Genomic DNA, 14,704 nt, shown 5'->3' with positions numbered 1-14,704 from the left:
TTTGTACTTCGCTTCCGCTGTATCAGACATTTTGTCATTATTGTAATAAATAACATTCGTATTTCGATTTATTATGTCTTATTCGTGATATGTGCTGTGATATACTGTTCATTCTATTGTATATACGTGTGACTTGATCCTGGCACGTATATGATTGCTCGGTTTATGTTCTTTTATAAACCGGGTGTTACAGGTTCTCAGTAGTATCACGATTAAATTTGACTAATTATTATGTAACTGGGTTAATGGTAATTCATCAACTCGTAGTAAATAGCTTTAATAAAATTTTGCCAACCCTTAAAAGCTAATGCAGTCAGTCAGCCAACCTTAGAGCCTCATAGTTTGTGTTATACTTGTTGAGTACAAGTTGTGTACTCACTCTTGCCTCTTCTCTACTTTTTCCTCTTGGCTACGCTACTGCTGCTCAGTTCCTGCCGACACGAGGGAGTTCGTTCAGCGCTACCTGGACTACGAGGACTTCTAGGTGTTCGTCTCCCAGTCGACGTCCCTGTGGCGCCCTGCTCAGCTTCGGAGAGTTTTATTCGTATTTGGACTTCGCTTCTGCTGTATCAGACATTTTGTCATTATTGTAATAAATAACATTCGTATTTCGATTTATTATGTCTTATTCGTGATATGTGCTGTGATATACTGTTCATTCTGTTGTATATACGTGTGACTTGATCCTGGCACGTATATGATTGCTCGGTTTATGTTCTTTTATAAACCAGGTGTTACAGAGTGGTATCAGAGCCATATCGACTGTAGGACGAAGCCTAGATAGAACTGGTCAACTTGTAGGACTTCTTCTCTCCAATCCTCGCCTGCTGAAACTATTTTACTATTACACCCCTTGACTTCTATGACTTTTACACTTCTTGCCTTGATTTCTCTCTCTGAAGAATAGTTCTCGTAGATTTTGGCCCGAATCAGTCATCTGACCACCATGAGTATAATCTAGGTGACCCTTTTATAATAATACGATAGCACGTTCTGCGACGCGTTGTGATTAGTCGAGTCGGATGTTAAACTCGGCTAAGTTGTAAAAATTGTCTGCTTGTTATTATGCTACATGTTTGATTTGGATTTTTGAATGATTGCATAGCTTAGTAGTTTAAATTTGTTTAAAGAAAATCACTCTTATATTAAAGTTAACTAATTAATAAAATGAGTTAGATCGTTGGGGGTAAAACAATCCACTCTATCCTGTCTACTTTATCATGGCTGAGTCTTTTTCCGCAAAGAGTTATCATATCCATCTGAATTCATTCCTGCAATATCCTTACTCGTGAAATCTTTTGTCCAAAATCAGATGGTGAACACCAGGCGTGGTTCTGACCAGCAGGGGCAGAACAACCAGGGTCAGAACACCCAGGGGACCGGGATCCCGATGCCTCCGCCTTTGACTCCGGAGCAGTACTTCCAGCTCCAGATGCAGATGATGGCCACCCTGAACAACACTGTTCAGGCTCTTCAGCAGGCTCACACTCAGCCTCCGCCTCCTCCACCGCCGCAGCCTCGCGACAGGCGTGCTGAGTTCCTGAGGGGTCACCCGCCGATGTTTTCTCACACGTCCGACCCTCTTCAGGCTGACGACTGGCTCCGTGCAGTGGAGCGTCAGCTGGACATCGCCCAGTGCGATGATCGGGAGAGAGTTCTGTACGCAGCAGGACAGCTGCAAGGGGCAGCTTTGGACTGGTGGGAGTCCCACCCAGTTCACGACCGCGAGGCTCTCACTTGGATCCAGTTCCGAGAGCGGTTCCGCAGCCACAACATCCCCGCGGGCGTTATGAAGATGAAGCAGAAGGAGTTCCTTGCACTGAAGCAGGTAATCTTAAATATAATCATTCAGCGGTTTCTTTTGAGCTAATGCCCCCTTGTTCTATCCTTATGAATCTTGAGTTAATCTTTCGATATCTATCTGTCTTTGTCACATCAGGGGACTATGTCGATCACGGAGTATCATGATCGTTTTCTTCAGCTGGCTCGCTATGCCCCTGCCGATGTTGCGGATGACCGCAAGAAGCAGGAGCACTTCATGGAGGGCCTTGAGGACTACCTCCAGTACGCACTGCTCAACCTCCGCTTCGACGACTTCAACCATCTGGTTGACAGCGCGCTCAACACTGCCACTTCAGGGCAGAGTGAACCACGTGATGGCCGAGTCAGCAGCCGAGGCTCCCAACGTGGTTATTGGTACATTCATGGTTAATTCATATCCAGCTACAGTGCTTTTCGATACTGGTGCTACGTATTCCTTCATTACTCAGTCTTTTGTCGAGCATCATGGTATTCATACTAGCACATTAAAGAGGTGCCTGTTAGTGTGGCAGAACCGCCGAAATTATCCCGGCTCAAGTGCGTAAACCATCACCATAAAGGCAACATTAGCTTAAACGCACTTCAAACGGAACAATTTTTGGTCTGTCGGGTAACGTCCCGATACAACCACCGATTCTTGGATCGAACAAGCATACCCCGCACGAAGGCGAGTCCAGAGATATTGTTGAAAACCTTATTACAAAGCCAACTTAAGTAAAGTAGTTATACAAGCCATAACTATAAGTTCAGAGTTTAAAACAGCGGAAGATAAAACACGATGTCTACAACACGTCGCAAAATGGTACCAAGCCAGCCCAAGCAAGGTATCACTCGTCATAGTTATTGCCGGCCGAAGACCTATCCCACCCTACGGACCAGCCAGGAGGCAACGAGCAAGGATAGGTCAAGCTAGCGATCTGATCCTCAAAACTCATACCTGAAAAAGGGTTTCAACAGCAAGGCTGAGTATTCTAATACTCAGCAAGACTTAACCGACAATGGGTATAAATAGCCCACCTTAGCTAGACTATGCAAGGCTTAGTAAGGCTCTGGTTTTCCTTTGCTGAAAAGCAATAAAGAGTAGGTCCTTACTTTTAAGTTTTAGCTTCAAGATTCTAGTTGATTAACCATTCTATGTAAGCATCTACTAACCAAACATGGTGGAACTTCTAAGCAAACAACAAGATTAATAAGAATATTGTTGCTCTTATTACTCTGTGTGGCAAAGAGATCAAGCAGTCTCATTTCATCGTGAGAGGCGGACGATTCTGAATCAAAATTCAACCTTGCAAGGATAACCTAGCACACATGTCTAGAACAGCGTCGGGTCATTCCCAAACAACCGTTGACCTTTCTTTCCGGCTTGTGGATAGGAACACTCTCCCCGACTACAGGGCTCCAAGGTCCACCCGTGCTCGGTCCACCCTTGTCCCTAGAAGTCGTGGTGTTGCGCAACATAAAATAAAACCTATCTCTAAGAGAGAGTGTCAGGTATATCCACTCCCCGGTCCAATCGGCTACTAGGCTTGCCGCGTACCATATTTAAATTACTGTGCAAACACCCGGGGTGTTACAGTTAGTATCTTCACCGGGAGGACAGTTGAGGTCTCACACTTACTACCCGAGAGTCAGTGTTTCCTTGAGGGGAGTAGAGTTCTGTAGTGATCTGATGGTGCTAGACACCAAGGGCATTGATGTCATTCTGGGAATGGAGACTCTGGCCAAGTGGGGAGTCCGGATAGATTGTGCTCAGAGGACAGTCTTGCTATCAGCTTCCAGTGGCCAAGAGGTTGTTATCAGTGCAGTAGAGCCTTCTGGATTTCTTCATCAAATGGAGGCTAGACCCACGGACGGTATTCGCGTGGTGTCTGAATTCCCGGATGTCTTTCCGGATGATCTGCCAGGTATGCTGCCTGAACGCGCCATTGAGTTTTGTATTGATCTCTTGCCTGGCACAACCCCTATTGCAAAGTGGCCCTACCGTATGGCACCTATAGAGCATGAAGAGGTCAAGAAAACTATTGATGAGTTGCTAGCCGAGGGCTATATCCGTCGCAGCTTCTCTCCTTGGGCTTTTCCATTATTGCTGGTAGATAAGAAGGATGGCTCGAAGAGGATGTGTGGGATTATCGGGAGCTGAATGCAGTTACTATCAAGAACAAGCATCCACTGCCCCGTATTGAGGATCTCTTCGATCTGCTTCGAGGTGCTCGTATATTCTCGAAGATTGATCTTCGTTCGGGTTATTTCCAGCTAAGGATCCGTCCTGGGGATATTCCGAAGACGGCATTCACCTGCAAGTACGGGATATATGAGTATACGGTCATGTCCTTCAGCTTGACTAATGCCCCGGCTTTCTTCATGCACTTGATGAACATGGTTTTCATGGACTATCTGGATGTCTTTGTGGTGATTTTCATTGATGATATTCTGATTTTCTCCAAGACAGAAGAAGAGCATGAGGTGCATCTGAGACTCGTACTGCAGAGATTGAGAGAGCATCAGTTGTATGCCAAGTTCAGCAAGTGCGAGTTCTGGATTGATGAGGTTATATTCCTCGGTCATGTTATCTCTCAGGGAGGCATTGCTGTTGATCCGAGCAAGGTGAAGGATGTACTCGAGTGGGAGACACCGCAGACAGTAAAGGAAGGTAGGTCTTTCTTGGGCTTAGCTGGATATTATCGGAGGTTCATTGAGAATTTGTCCAAAATCGCGAAGCCTTTGACTTCTTTGCTGGAGAAAAATGTGGCTTTCGTGTGGACTGATGAGCGTCAGAGGGCCTTTGATGAGCTGAAGAAAAGGTTGACTACGGCGCCAGTCCTAACTCTGCCTGACCAGACGAAGAGGTTCACGGTATATTGTGATGCTTCGAAGGATGGTCTTGGGTGTGTTCTGATGCAGGAGGGCAGAGTGATTGCTTATGCTTCACGGCAGTTACGTCGGCATGAGCTAAATTATCCTACTCATGATCTTGAGTTAGCCGCAGTTGTGCATGCTCTGAAGATTTGGAGGCATTACTTGTATGGGCAGCGGTGTGATATCTACACTGATCACAAGAGCCTCAAGTATATTTTCACGCAGAATGAGCTGAACATGCGGCAGAGGAGATGGCTAGAGTTGGTCAAGGATTATGACCTGGAGATTCACTATCATCCGGGCAAGGCCAATGTTGTAGCAGATGCTCTGAGCAGAAGAAGTTATGTCAACATGGCCGTGGCTTTACAGATGCCTCCAGAGTTATGCGAGGAGTTCGAGCAGTTGAGTCTGGGCTTCTTGCATCATACCTCTAGTGCAACGTTTGAGGCAGTACCGACTCTAGAGTCAGAGATCAGGCAGCATCAGAAAGATGATGAAAAGCTACAGGAGATTCGTGAGTTGCTCAAGAAGGGCAAGGCTCCTCATTTCAGAGAGGATGATCAGGGTACCTTGTGGTACAAGAACCGGATCTATGTGCCAGATGTGAAGGATCTCCGGAAGTTGATTCTGAGTGAGGCCCATGATACAGCATACTCCATTCATCCGGGCAGCACGAAGATGTATTATGATCTAAAGGAACTTTTCTGGTGGTATGGGATGAAGCGTTCAGTGGCAGAGTACGTGGCTATTTGTGACACCTGTCAGCGTGTCAAGGCTGAGCATCAGAGGCCAGCAGGTCTGTTACAGCCTTTGAAGATTCCTGAGTGGAAATGGGAAGAAATTACTATGGACTTCATTGTTGGGTTGCCTCGTACTCAGAAAGGGTACAACTCCATATGGGTAGTAGTGGATCGTCTGACGAAGGTTGCTCATTTCATTCCAGTGAACACTACTTACTCCGGTGCTAGACTTGCAGAGTTGTACATCTCTCGGATTGTCTGCTTGCATGGTGTGCCCAAGAAGATCATATCTGACAGAGGATCTCAGTTCACTTCTCGGTTCTGGGAGCAGCTCCATGATTCGCTGGATACGAAGCTGCGTTTCAGTACGGCTTATCACCCTCAGACAGATGGGCAGACAGAGAGAACCAACCAAGTGTTGGAGGATATGCTGAGAGCTTGTGCTATTCAGTATGGTACTAGTTGGGATAAGTGCCTGTCTTATGCTGAGTTCTCATATAACAACAGCTATCAGGCCAGTCTGAAGAAGTCCCCCTTTGAGGCATTATATGGCAGAAAGTGCAGGACTCCTCTCTATTGGGATCAGATTGGTGAGAAGCAGCTCTTTGGTCCTGAGATCATAGATGATGCAGAGCAGATGGTTCAGGCTGTGCGAGAAAATCTGAGGATTGCACAGAGCAGACAGAAGAGCTATGCAGATGGCAAACAGAGAGACCTGACTTTCAGTGTTGGTGATTTTATGTACCTAAAGGTGTCTCCGATGAGAGGAATCCGCAGATTCAATGTCAAGGGGAAGTTAGCACCTCGGTATGTGGGGCCATTCAAGGTGCTAGAGAGGAAAGGCGCAGTTGCTTATCGCCTGGAGTTACCTCTCAGCCTCTCAGGAGTTCACGATGTCTTCCATATATCTCAGCTGAAGAGGTGTTTGCGAGTACCCGAGGAGCAGGCACCACTGGATGGAGTAGATGTGCAGGAAGATCTGACTTATACTGAGCATCCGGTAAAGATTCTGGAGGCATCAGAGAGGGTTACTCGGAACAAGCGCATCAAGATGTGCAGAGTTCAGTGGAGTCACCACAGTGAAGCTGAGGCTACATGGGAGCGAGAAGATGAGCTGAGAAAGACATATCCAGATCTCTTTGCTAGCCAGCCCAGCTAAATCTCGAGGACGAGATTTCTTTAAGGGGGTAGGGTATGTAACACCCTAATTTAAATTCCAGTTTTTAATAATAAATTTAATTGGCTTAATTTAATTTTCTAAGGTTTATTGTGTTTAGCCTTGCATTTAATTTATTTTTGTTTCACAAAGTAACTAAAATTTGACTAAGTTTAAAAATTTTGTTGTTGCATTCATGCTGGTGCATAGTTTTAATTATTTGAGTGTGGTTTGAATTCAAATTTGTATTTGAATTCAAACTTTATTTGATTTAGAATAGAAAAAGGAGAAGGAATAGATGAGAAACCCAACCCAAACCAAAACCAACTCAGCCCATCACCAATTCTGCGGCCCACTCTCTCCTCCCTTACCCTTGGGCCCGCTCTGCAGCTTAGCCTTAGCCCAGCACCCAAAACCCACCGTCCTAGCCCAGCGAGCTAAACCGCGCCGGCCCAGTCCAACCCGCACGACCCAGCAAGCCGCTGCTCGCCCGCGCAGCCCGCCAGCCTGTAAGGGTTTGGAGGAATACAAGTCATTATTCTCCTATCCTCTGTCTTACGGTTACAGTTAGTAAAATAGACTTTTTCCGATCCTGGAATATTGTATCTATTTGAATCTAGATAACTTGACAAGTTGACAGACTTTTTAATTATTGCACTGTTCTGTTGCAATGGTCAGGCCTACAGATTGACTGACCTATTCAGAGATATTCCGCCTGGCTTTTTGTGAACAGTCTCCAACAGATTTTGCGCCTGGCTTTCTGTTAACCGTCTCCAACAAGAGACCGCTAAGCGGCTCCTAGATTTATTGCTGCTGTGTTCATTTTTTATTGTAATCAAACTCGTTTATCAGGAAGTAGAACAATCGAAGAATTATTGTCAAATCTTTTCAGTGTTATCAAATTCTATGTGCCTGCCCAGATTCTTCCAGTTGCTGTTGGTTAGCATCTGCCTGCCCGATCTGGTTATCACACAACGATACGGCTAACTCGCCATTCGCTAGTACGTGCGATGTGTTAACAGTTCACAATCGTTATTGGCTTGGTTCGATATGCGAATACGCGAGCTAACAAACAAGCTATATTGCTATACCCTGATGTACCTACCTACGGTACTCAGTTTGAGCCGAAGCCGATGATGCATCGAGGTCCTACCAACTGCAGCTGGGCAGCTCAGAACAGCCTGAATCAAGGCATCCAACAGCATGTATGCAGGGGCTAAATTAGCTCCAGATGATCCAAATAGGGAGGTTAAATATAAAGTTAAGTTCATTAGTTCTCTAAACTAAGGCTTTGTTTAGATGCACGCTGTAAAGTTTTTGAAAGGGAATTTTTTTTCAAATATTTGAAATATCTATACTATAAAGAATGAAAGAATTAAGAATATTTCTCACCTACATTAACCCATCCACCCCTCTCACAAAACACATCTTTAAGGTCTACATGGAAGGACTAGTGCTTGACAGGATCAGAGTGGACTGAAAAAATGGCATCAGGGAAAATGATTTTGACCAAAATGAAACTTTTTTTGTCACCACGCCCATGTTTACCCGCTCGCAGGTATCTGTCCACCCCCGCGCAGCACTTGATTTTAGTAAGCTCCCCTTCCCGTGGTTTTCTTCCAAAAACATTGCACCCCTCTTGTGGTTTTCTTCCAAAAACAGCATTTGATTTCAGCGAGCTCCTCTTCCCGTGGTTTCCTTCGCACTCCTCCCGTGGTTTCTTTCCAAAAAAATAGCGCTTGATTTCAGCAAGCTCTCCTTTCTATGGTTTGCTTCCAAAAACATCGCACGCCTCCCGTGATTATCTTTTTAAAAAACGCTTAATGTCAGCGAACTCCCCTTCCCGTGGTTTCCTTCCAAAAACATCGCACTCCTCTCGTGGTTTCCTTCCAAAACAGTCGTGGTTTCCTTCCAAAACAGTCGTGCCTCCCCTTACCGTGGTTTCCTTCCAAAAATATCGCACTCCTCCTGTACGTCGCCGCCGCTCCCCGTTCCGTCCCGGAGCGCCGCCTCTCCCATCCCCGGCTACTGTCCGCGCCACCACTGCTCCGTCCCCGGGCGTCGCGCCACCCGCGCGCCGCTGCGTCGTCCCCGGGCGGGGCGCCATCCCTTGGCCGTCGCGCCGTCCGCAGGCCGCTGCCACGTCGTCTGCCACCCTCCCCCCTGCCCCCGGCCGGGGCGTGCTGCTCCGTCCCCGGTGCAGTTTTCTGCTAGTTCCGAGGTTGGAGGTTGGCCGATCCTGCAGCTATAGCACGAGGTCGCTGACGCTATCTACGCCGCTCCGTCCCCTCACCCTCGCCCTCTCGCCTGTCTAGGCACCCAGCGCGTGCAGTGGTCTACACCATGCCTAGCGATGCCGCCTCCCCGCCCGTCGCGCCTCCCCCGCCATCGCGCCAGCCCCGCCGCACCACGCGGCACTGGTGTCCCCGCGACGCCACCTCCCCGCGACGCTGGTGTCGCGGCACCGGCACCCTGCCACGCCGTCGGAGTCTGCGATCAACGTCGTGCTCAGCTGACGTCGACGCCTACAAGCTGCTCGACAAAAATGTGGATCAAGTTTAGGCAAGTGCTAAGCAACTGATATGCATTTAGTCTTGTCATTCGTTCGGTTCTGAACAATCCCTTTATCTCCTGATTTTTTTAGCCAATGCGGCACTGCTGAAATACATGTGCTCGCTTGCCGACGAGGACAACTACTTCCACGGCGCCCAAGGCTTCCACTATGACCATGACGTGCGACCAAGCTCGAGCACAGCGTTCCTGCATCCATCCTCCATACATGGCTCAACGTCTGCCGCTTGGAGATATAACGAACTTACCCAGACAAGGTGTGCGTTCCAATAATAATAAGAGGAGGGCAAGAGACGGTGGGTGCCAAAATATTCTCTGACAATATTCTCTGATGATGCATTCTGACAAAATAATGTACGTATGAACTGTTGCAAGGAGAAAGATGATGGGGAGGTGGAGATGGAGGTGTACGGGCAGGGTACCCTGAAGATGGAGCTATGCGACAAGTGGGAGCACGGCGTGTGCCCCTACGATGGGCGGTGCAGGTTTGCGCACGGCATGGAGGAGCTCTGCCTCGTGATCCGCCACCCCCGCTGCAGACCCTCGCGTGCCAGTTGTTCGCTGCTGCCTCCGACTGCCAGCCCCTACGGCCACCGCTGCCACTTCCACCACTCCCTGCCTCGTGAGCGGCCGCCGTCCCCGAAGCCACGCCGCAGCCGCCGCCGCTAGCAGGTAACTGTCCAGGAAGAAGCTAGCAGGTATTAAATTTCATTGGCGTCATTCGAATATAATTATATTGCTGTAAGGGATGAGATCGTGTCCCCCAATAGGTACTAATTGGATCAAATTTTGTTCCTCCTGCGTGCAACCACTTGATTAGGATGGTAATTAGGGCTAAACTTGCCGGAAAGGATCTGGCATTGTAGTAGTTCGTGAGGACCTTTTACACTGAATCCTATCAAGAGGAGTACTAGATGGATTTAGATAATTTATGTACCTTTTTATGGAGTGCTTACATACCGAAGTTTGAATCTGTCAGAATTTCCTAAACAAACTACAGCTATTGTCGTGTATGCAATTTAATTGATGGTGGCGATGTACTAACGATTCATTTGAAGTCTTCAGATGTCTAGCTTATAGGAGTAGTGGTGAATTAATTAAGATCAACAAATTGTTGAATTAATTAGCATAGGACGGCAGGACTTACTTATGTAGAGTGTAGACTGATAAGTCAATATTTCAGTTGAATTTTAATTATCAGGCAGCTTTTTCAGTGATTTTGATGCAAATGGATGGATTGTTTAGATTGAATTCGGTTGAGTTTTTCATGTGATCTGCTCTCAGTTGTCTGCTCTACTGCTTGTCTTGGAATCGCATATGCAAGTTTTGTTTCAGGATCAGTAAAGTTAACAAGGAAAAGGTTCTGTCCAAGGCAGAAAATGATCTTGCTGTAGTGGTTAACTAATACATTGGAAAGTTGGTAAAAGAATTACAAGGAACTAACTTCTGGAAGCTCAGAAGAGCCTACACCTTTGGTGTCAGTACCAACCTTAATTTCAACATTTATTATATTGGCTGCCCCTTTCCCATTTGAAGCCTACTAACTTTTTTTTTTGGATTTGAAGCCTACTAACTGTTTTTTGCATTTACCATGTGTTAGGTTGCTGATTTGTCAGGAGAGCTAATGAGGCTAACGATAGGCCGGATATCTGATGGCGAAGTTGAATATGCAAAAAGGATCTGTGCATTTGTGCATGACATTTATAGGGAGCTGACCCTTGTGGTGCCTCTACTGGATGACAACAGCGAGATGAAAAGAAAATGGAGGTTATGCTGCGAAGTGTTGTGAAGATTGAGAATGGTATTGTTTCCTTCATGCCCAACAATATTTTAATATTTCCTTCAGGTATGATGACAACATACAAGGATGATTATATGAAACAGGTATTTCAATATTTCATTTTGTATCCTTATTATTATCAAGCACATATTATAATTGCTTAGAGCACTAAATGAATCTGTTGATTTCTGATTTGTATAATGCACTACAAGCTTTGATCTAGTACACTGTAGCTTAGCAATTTGCACTCATATTCTTTTAAAAGTTCAAAAGGGTTTATCTTACTCGATAGGGAAATAATTGCCAGACTATTCTGATATGATTTAAATGCATTGCAGTGTCCCGTACATTGGACGGTCATTCTCCTATCGGTGACATCACAAATACATACGACAGTCAGAAGCAATGCAATCATTTAGGGTCTAATATCCTAGATAAATATATGTTACGCCAGCAATAGTTTTGATTTTCTATTACAGATGTCAGAGTTGACATATGTACAGACCCTATTTTACGTGATGGCATCAAATGTGCGGTTCTCACTCGAGTTGAAGAGATAAAGAAGGTCCATGAAATACCATGTTTGGGTGCTGACGGCTATAAATCTGCATTGAAATATGTGTACGAGTACATAAGATGCTGTGAGAATCTTTAGGAAATCAAAACTAAAGAAACTTTTTACGAGAACCTAGATTAGATTAGATTTAGAATGGAGTTGATGGCTACATTTTTAATAAAAAGAATAATTTAGTTGTTTTAGCGAAATTTAATTGTTTTAGTAGATTTTGCTTTGTTATATCAATTTTGAATCTCATGTTATTTTTAAACATGTACTTGTGGTACGTGCATCTCCACTAGTTAAATATAAACTAATCATAAAACTAATTGTAGAATTCTCTGTAAACTACGAGATGAATTTATTAAAGCTAATTAATCCATCATTAGCATATGTTTACTGCAACAATTATTGTAGTAATTTAGTGTCTAATTATAGTCTAATTAGGCTCATTAGATTCGTCTTGTAATTTACAAGCAAACTATGTAATTAGTTTTTTGTTTCATTTAGATTTAATACTCCATGCATGTACCGCAAACATTCGATGTGGTAGTTTTGGAATTTTGAATTTTGCATCTAAACTAGACCTAGGCTAATGAGGGCTAATTTCTTAGCATATAGGGTTATAAACGATTTTCCCAAAATATAACTTTAATCTATCCACTTCACAGTTGAGAGCAGCTACCTCATGAGAATGAGGTAGGTAAGGAATAGGTAACGAATTCAAGGACTTCTCGCAAACAGCACACAGGAATAGTTTTTTTTCCAAGAAATGGAATTTATATATGATAGACATAAGTTTACATCCAGCCACATACTAGGGACCCCTGAAAAAAGAAACGAAATTACATTGAAGTATTTTTGCGGGGCTCATGAACATCTCCGTCCCTATAGATTGGAAGCACGGCCGCTCCACGCTTTGCTCCCCTCCTCATGGTAGGAAAGAACGCCCTGCTTGGATGAAAAAGCATAACATTTGAGCCTTTTATCTATATGCTATTGTGAAAGTACGTGGTTACGTTTATGACCCGCTCGGCAGCAGTCCAAGGCGGCGGCGACGCTCGAGCAGCTGCACCACGGCGGCCACCTCCTGTCCCAGGGGACGTCGACGGCGCGGTGTGCGTCAAGATCGTCGTCAGCAAGCGCGAGCTCAGGTGTGCCATCGCGCAATCTTCTTTTGATGTGTGTGCCATTCCATCCTCTTCCCGTTAGAATTTAACCTCAAACCCACCTACAAAAATGTCTATTCTGCCCCTGAAAACATCTCCATACGGCCCTGGTCTGCTTCCCATCGATGCAGATGGTCTGGCATCCAGGTGCTTCTTCCCCAGGGACGTGGCCGCGGATGTCGGCAGCAGTCCAAGGCGGCGGCAGCACTTGAGCAGCTGCACCGCGGCGGCCGCCTCCTGTCCTGGGGGAACGTCGGTGGCATGGTGCGCGTCAAGATCTTCGTCAGCAAGTGCGAGCTCAAGCAGATGGTCACGACACTCAGCGACGAGGCCGGCGCAGTGATCGCGACTGCGGCAGTAGCCAACGGTGAGCAGCACCGGCAACGCGCGACGGGGGGGCTCCTGCGCGGGTGCCGGGCCGGGCGCCGAGCAGAGGATGCAGTCGCTCCGACGGTCCAGCATGTGGTGGGCGACCGAGGCGGCGCACCGGATGTAGGCGAGCGGGGAGTGGCAGCCTGTAGAGCATCCCCGAGGAGGTCTACTGATCGTCGCTGCTTCGCTAGTAGACGAACGGCGCCAGGCGATGGCTAGTAATACCTTGACTAATTATGGGTTGTGTGCGTTTTGATCACCGTCGGCCAAATCATCCACTCGCGCGCCCACCTCCGTTAACCTCACACTACTACGGAAACTATTTTCACCACCAGTTCTTCAAGGATAGGCAGTCAAACATTTTCACTACCAGCTTCAAAAGAAATTGGCCGTGAAAAATATTTCCACCACCGGCTCATGCCACAAACCGGCGGGGAAAATGGACACCATTTTTACTGCAGGTCCCAACCATGGACCGGTGGTGGTAATCATTTTCACCACCGGATCCAATATAGGGTCGGCAGTCAAAGTTGTTTGAATAAAGGTTCGTCCAAATTTTCTTTAGCGTTTGCTTGACGCAAACTACTATCCATGGCCGGCCTGACACCCCAACTGTTGGCGACATGCCCAAGAATCAATCATAACAATATGAATTAAGGGCCCACATGGATATTGATCCATGAGCAATTAGGGTTATTAATGGGCCTACATAGTCGATGGCCCATTAGCATGCTATATATATATATATATATATATATATATATATATATATATATATATATATATGTGTGTGTGGGGGGGGGAGGGGGCTAGGGGCACACCTACCCTTGCCGCACCCCAAACCCTAGCCGCCCTCCTTCCTCCTGGCCACCGCTCTCTTCCAGCCTTGCGCGCGGTGCTAGCACATCGGCGCACGGCATTTCCTTCTCTTGCACGTGTGGACTCCGTGGAGGCGCTGCTGCTGTTGCGGTTTAGGATGGCAACCGGGCGGGGAGGACCGGGGGAACGCCTCCCGTCCCCGATCTGCTGTCCCCGCCCCGGCCTCGAAATCATAATCGGGGGAAAAGTTTGCCCCGTCCCCGTCCCCGCCGATTCCCCGATCCCTATCAGGGCCCCGTGGGGATCAACCACCCAGTGCAGAAATCAACAAATCTCATAAATTAGAAGTACATAAAGATGAAATTGCAGCACATAAGTTCAATGCCAGTAACAAATAAAGTTGCACACATCCGAGGACGAGTCAAGTACATGGTGAAAGAAGAAGCAAAAGCTAACAGATAAAGAAAAAAGTCTAAATTACTACCCTCAACTATAGCCAAAGTCTGGATAACCCCCTAAACTATAGTTTGGTTTATTTTACCCCAAAAATTATGCTCTTTGGTTCAAATTACCCCCTAACATAACTTATCTTTTTCATTTCTCAATGTATAGGTGGAGTTTTAAGTTGAAATTTTACAAGATGATAGTACACATCATAGCACATGTTAGAAAAATATATCATAAATTTTTTATCATTATTGTGATATATTAGAATATTTAACAAAAATTAAACATTGGAGTTCAAAATTATATGAAAAATAAAGTTGAAAAATTATAAAAAATTTCTAAAATATGCATCCTGATGTCCACTACCACCCTACAAAATTTGAGGTTAAAATTCAACTTGTGTATGGGGAAATAAAA

The 14,704-nt window shown here is 45.9% G+C and overlaps 2 pseudogenes; both read left to right on the top strand.

Moving 5' to 3' along the window:
• The window catches only part of LOC120674730, a 53,590-nt pseudogene extending 42,448 nt beyond the window's left edge, over positions 1 to 11,142 (top strand).
• Positions 11,143 to 12,503: 1,361 nt separating this feature from the next.
• On the top strand, positions 12,504 to 13,194 carry LOC120674729 (annotated as a pseudogene).
• The last annotated feature ends 1,510 nt before the right edge of the window (positions 13,195 to 14,704 follow it).

Source organism: Panicum virgatum, chromosome 5N (assembly GCF_016808335.1).
Source record: "Panicum virgatum strain AP13 chromosome 5N, P.virgatum_v5, whole genome shotgun sequence".
Classification (NCBI taxonomy): Eukaryota; Viridiplantae; Streptophyta; class Magnoliopsida; order Poales; family Poaceae; genus Panicum; species Panicum virgatum.
The sequence above is the reverse complement of the archived record's forward strand: the minus strand, read 5'-3'. Positions and strand labels throughout refer to the sequence as shown.